The 6,292-nt window shown below is 38.1% G+C and overlaps 1 protein-coding gene across 3 annotated transcripts in view; it reads left to right on the forward strand.

Moving 5' to 3' along the window:
* The window catches only part of LOC107679723 (neogenin-like), a 173,244-nt gene that overhangs the window by 1,020 nt on the left and 165,932 nt on the right, over positions 1–6,292 (forward strand). The window lies entirely within an intron of this gene.

Consider the following 6,292-nt stretch of genomic DNA (forward strand, 5'->3'; position numbering starts at 1 on the left):
GCTGGTCCTTTGCTGGTTTAAGCTGGTCCTTTGCTGGTTTAAGCTGGTTTAAGCTGGTCCTTTGCTGGTTTATGCTGGTCCTTTGCTGGTTTATGCTGGTCATGTGCTGGCAAAGGACCAGCTTAAACCAGCAAAGGACCAGCATAAACCAGCAAAGGGACCATTTTAAACCAGCAAAGGACCATTTTAAACCAGCAAAGGACCAGCATAAACCAGCAAAGGACCAGCATAAACCAGCAAAGGACCAGCATAAACCAGCACCCCAGCGTCAAAACATACTTAACCAGCATATGCTGGTTTTTTCAAGAGACTTGGAAGAAAATGAGAAATATGTGTTTTGGGAAGAACATCTACCCTATTTATTTGGGTGGCTGTGCAATTCTGGGTTGAAGAGTGAAAGTGAATTACTTTGCTCTGCTTGAAACCAAAAAGAATATACCTGGGACAAAAACCATTGCTTACATATAATATTTACACTGAAAAGACAGCACAGAAGCTAGATATATACCTGAAAACTAAAGGTGCATTTATACAGATCGGTTAATGCTGCACGTAGGCAACATGAATGTATTTACACCGATTATAATTTCTAAAACATTCCTTTTATAAATAGGAAATTGTGAATAAACAACTTTTATTAATAATTAAATATAAACTCTGACATGACATTAGCAAAGTTAAAGATTGCATTTCATTTACAAAGAGCCAATGCAGCAACCGAGGCACCTCTGATACAGGGACTGAGCTGGGTTAGAGCTACCATATTACTGTTTTATGTGCCATTGCATTGTATTCTGGCACAGAATATGGATCCAGCATAGAGCAGCCTTAACTCGGCTGTGTAAATATGCCTTTAGAGAAGGTGGTTGTGATTTCGCTTCAGAGCAAAGAAATTGAATCTATCAATCTTTTGTTAGTGCATTCATAACATTTGTTCAAATTGAATATGAAAAGGCTCACATTTAATTTGCGTGATGCATCATTTAACTCTTTCATTAGTATTGGCAACATGCTTTCACTAGTTTGGATCCGTGAGCTTGTTTATTAGGATCATGTGCGGTGAGAGCAGGCTGTAGTGGAGTTTGCGGCTGGGCTGTCTTGCGTGCGGAGGCTGATGAAAGCTGCTCTGCTGCATGAAAAGCAATGTGCTGTGGTAAAAAATCACAGGCTTTGCTGGAGATCAGTACAAAAGAGAGGAATGGGGGGCTGGGTGGAATGGGCAGACTCTGTCTGGAAAGTAATAAAACCAGGAGATTAAGGGGGGAACAGGGAGTTCCTTTGGGAGTTTTGATTGATTCCAGAGAATTTGACCTACATGCGGAGAGCGAGTTTCAAGTTACTAATTGTGGGGTCCCCTTCCGAAAATATATGTTTATTTGAAGCACACGTATGTGAATCAAAAGCAGTTTTGAAAGTTCAGGTGACCTACATCTCGCTGATAACAGCATTCCAACTTTTCATTGTGCTAGAAAGGAAATGGGCATGTCTTCATGTAAGTTTTTTTTTGTGTTTTTTTTTTTAAGTTGTCATTGCATCCTTTTTACATCCCATCTTATCTGCATAATCCTGCTGGGAGTGAATTGTGTGCTGATGGCTTCCCTGTGGACAATGTAAACATGTTAAACTAAACACCCTCACAACCTTGTCTGCAACCATTCAGTGCCGTAAGCGATCTGCTTCCTTCGCAGAGGCCTTCATTGCACAGACCTAAGCAGGACCTCAACAAAAGGACAGTGTTATTCTAACAAAGTTTTTTTTATACCTGGTTATTATTTTAAAAAATTTGGTATTATAAATAAAATAATATTTTTTTTTTTGAGTGGCTCATTAGAAAGCTTTACAGTGCTGTATTCCACCTATTTCACATCATTATAAAACTAGTTTAGTAAAAAACTTAGCATATTATAACATCAAAATTTCAGCTACTGTAAATATTCACCCTACAAAGCCAAAAAAAAAAAACAGGCAGTAGTTTCAGGCAAAGTAATTTGGTGGGCAGAATCCATTGACCGAAACCATAAACTCTGTCATTGTCTTTTCATGCATGCAGTTTGGATAAGCTACAACAGGTAAACATGTCAGCTGTGTGGATATACTTTACTGTTAATAAAAACTATGCTTAAATACCAATGTAAATCTAAACTACCATTGTTCTGAAATATCGGGAGATGTCTCGTTGCTATAGAACTTTACTACGACTGGTTTATTACCTAATGACAAAACACCATGAACAGCACACTGAGTTCCCTATTTTAATTACGCAACTTTATTTTTGGTTTTGGTCTTCAGCTAAATGACATCTTTGATTTTGGATTTGGTCAAAATATCATTTTGATGCCTCACTATTACCACTACATATATTACTATTTTATACACACATATGTTTTTTAAGAAAAAAAGTACCATGGTAACACAATGTTGTTTGCTATTTAAACTTAATTATTCCGTACAATGGCATCCTTCTAATGGCATCACTGGACCATGGTACCAGCAAAGTGCTTTTTAGTAAAAGCTTTGTTGTATGTAGCTTATTTTCAGAATGTAGAGAGATATATTTTTTATCATAGATAAATGTATGACTTTTCTGGTAATATCCTGTCAGTGCAATAGCCTGTTTGGCCATATAGCAGACATTGCGTTGTTGTGCATTATAATCATTATCCAAAGTCATCATTACTGTTGCAGCTGCATGTTTTCAGATGTCAGGGAACAAAGAGGATCAATATCACTGTAACAAATTAAGTACTGTCAGCAATTGAATCTCGCTGGAAATAGGGCGTCACAATAAGCTCCAGCTGAGAGATGTAGCCTTCAGTATTCTTTATTAATTTAGATGGACAGTGGGCCCTTGGCTAATTGCCTAATGTGCAAATGAAGGCTTGATAGTAGCATGTAAATGGATTATGATTGATGGAGTTATTTGTTTATTGCACTAGAGGCAAAAGTGCTGGTTAATAATTTGACCTGATATTTGTCAAAATATAATTTGGGGTTCTTTGTGAAGAAATCAAACCCTTTCAATGTCCTTGTACTAAGCGATATGGCTTTGTGTTGGTATGTTTGGGAGGGCGTGTACTTATTATTTCATACTATGTTATGCAAAATTGATTTGGATTTAAATGGAATTGAATGGATGACCTACTACATTCACCAAAATGAGGATACAACCAGAGCACACTTCATAGGATACTGTATCCCAGAATGCAATGCACTCAACTTTTCCCGTTATCTACATGGATAGTCAATATCATCTCTGTTTCTTGATTTGCCATTAGATCAGACAACGAATATGACTCAGAATTGGAGTGTAATTGTCATATTTTGTTTCAATGACAGAATGTAAGTCGTGGTTTCAAACATGCCACGTAGTGAGATCATATGGCAACAATTCAGCATACTACAGTTGAAATGTTCAGTGTTGCATGTGGTTTCAATTATTATTTAAAAAAAATAGTACAGTATGTACTGCACAGTGTGTAGTAAGTGGTACGTTGGCTCAAGTATTCCATTCCAAGCTTGTCTTTACTAGATTGGCTGTGCCAGGAAGCCTTAACATCAACACTGCTCACCAGCATTTCTTTTTTGGTGGTCTCTAAATTGAGGTATGACTGGTTAGAGCTACTTGTGAAAATTTGAGTCCAATTATTGAAATGGTGAGCTTCCGCTGTATGAGATTATTGGAAAGATTTCGGACGATCCAAGCCAACCCTACTCAATTCTGCGCCATTACCATCAGTAGTGTACCATTATGTTACTGAGTGCACTATTTTAGTGTAGCATTTGAGAAAATGACCAGTCTACGCAAATACACATGAGGTAGTGTGCGGCTTTTTGTTGTTGTTGAAGGAATTCCGATGAAATGGTCATGCCTACGGAAAGTTTGGTGGTCAACACCCTCATTTGGGATCTGAGTGGTTGCAGTTCCCATTGGATCTCTGTTTGCGGGTGAATTCTTGCTGCCGTGTCTCTTGCATGTGTGATATGAATGCTTGTACTTGGTGAAGTGAAGCAAAATCCAACTAGAGGTTCTGATAAGCCATTTGCAGTGTCTTACTCTTGAGTGTGTTCACCCTTACAAATCCAGAATTAGGCTAATATTAAACTAGTTGAATAGCTCCAATTATGAGGAGCTATACGGTATCTTTTTTTTTATTAGTAAAGACACAACATTATTACTATTGCTCATATGTAGGGTTAAAGATTTGAACAAAGTTCTTAGAATGTAACTCGTCCTGCACCAGTTGTTTTGCAGATGCAAATCATAATCCAGTCTTGGTATTGGATATATATTGGCTTATATTAAATATTTAATTGTAGATTCTCATTTCCCCTATTTTTACAATATTACTCTGCATCGGCCAGAATTTTACATCACTTGTACACCACTTAAGTACATCATCACTTAACTTGAAGGAGGACCCGAGTTGTATGTAGGGCCAAGAATCTTGGTTTGTTATGCAACAAAGATGTACTAAAAACTGAAAAGGTTTGGCTTTGTGTTTTTGAAAAGTTGCGCATACAGACGACAATGTTGTGAAAACGATCCCTGTTCACACAGATTCGCGAAAATGACTAAAAATGTTGTATTAAGCATGCCAGGCCAGCAGTTGGCGATGTCACCTTGTAAAGAAACACTACTTGCCTGCACACAACACGTAATATACATGCGCATGATGTTAACATTTTCACAAATTTGCGTTTTTGTAGTTTACAAGACAATAATGGTATTGTTTTTTTTTACTTGCCCTTTGAAACACACTTTCAAAAGCAAACACAACTCAGTTTTCTTTAGAAAATAAAAATGTATTCTGTATTGTGCGTATGTGTGATTTCTCCGCAACTTCCAGAGTTCTGTTCTGCATGGTTCTGTTCTGAATATTTCACAGTCAGCACCATACCGCTGATCCCAAATGCTGAACTAGAGCAAATAAGAGCTCTCAATTGTAGAGAACCATTTTTCCATGTGCAAAACTGGTCTTTTCTCTGCTCAGTCCAAATAAAACCCATTTATTGCTGACCCAGTTAGTTTGGAATGTTTAGATTTTGTTCTTCTTTCCGACAGTGCATGGGCAGCTTGGCTGCTCACATGCACTATCATATTAATTAGTATTGTTCTCTCTCCGTCTTCCTGTGCTGGTAGTTGAGCTGTCATGAAATGGGGTCTGCTTTCTTTATGGCCTGTTGTGTTGCATTTCACTTAATCACAAAAATCTGAAAGGACCAGTCATTACAGTCTCCACACACCTGCTGAATATGCTGACAAGTGAACTTGTTCTGTATTTCCCTAGATTCGGTTCCCTGTTCTCAGCAGTAAATGTTATATGTGAGTAACGACAGCATCAACTGATATCTGTGCCAAACGTCCCGGCAGACTAAAGCTGTGAAATCATTGAAGGTGATTGAAGCAGCCTGTTGTAGTTGCACATTGCTTGAACGCTGATGACGGGCACTGCGGGGCCCTTCCCTCACGGCTCTGTAAAAAGGCCTCAGTGTGGCAGAAAGCTGTAGTCTGTAGATGTATCACTGAAGATGGATTGTGAATAAGCTCAGTGCCAGTCTGCCTGAACTCAGCTTGTTGCTCTTGGCAGCTCAAGACGCGCTTAAGATCTTCTCGACGCGCCGTCCTGAGGTTGGCTTTTGGTTTATCGCAAAGGTCCGGAAAGGGCTTGTCATACCTGCCTGCTCGAAAAGCAAACACTCCTTCCTTTACTTAACCAAGGAAGTGTGGAAAATGGATCACTGGGACTCGAAATTTGAACAGTGCAGTATTTGCTCATTTTTTTTAATGTAAATTAGTAACCTGAATTTTCCAGTTGTCACTAATCATTAAAGGTGTAGTTCACCTGAAAATTGACATTTTAATATATTTTACTATGACAGTGTTATAAAATCTATATCTTCTTTGATTCCGCAAGATATAAAATTGGAAAATTTGAATAATATATTGATTGATCTTTTTTCATATTACAATGAATGTGAACTGGAGCTGCAAGCTTTGAAAAAGAACGACATAGGAGTGAATAAATGGTGGAATATTCGCAGGATGTGGCAAGGTTTTCGCTTTGAGAAATGGTTTCTTAAAGGGGTCATATGATGTTGCTAAAAAGAACATTATTTTGTGTATTTGGTGTAATGAAATGTGTTTATGCGGTTTAAGGTTCAAAAAACACATTATTTTCCACATACTGTACATTATTGTTTCTCCTCTATGCCCCGCCTTTCTGAAACGCGTCGATTTTTACAAAGCTCATCGGTCTGAAAAGCGAGGTGTGCTCTGATTGGCCAGCAATCC

The sequence above is a fragment of the Sinocyclocheilus anshuiensis genome, unplaced genomic scaffold (assembly GCF_001515605.1).
Source record: "Sinocyclocheilus anshuiensis isolate Anshui unplaced genomic scaffold, SAMN03320099.WGS_v1.1 scaffold224, whole genome shotgun sequence".
In the NCBI taxonomy this organism is placed as follows: Eukaryota; Metazoa; Chordata; class Actinopteri; order Cypriniformes; family Cyprinidae; genus Sinocyclocheilus; species Sinocyclocheilus anshuiensis.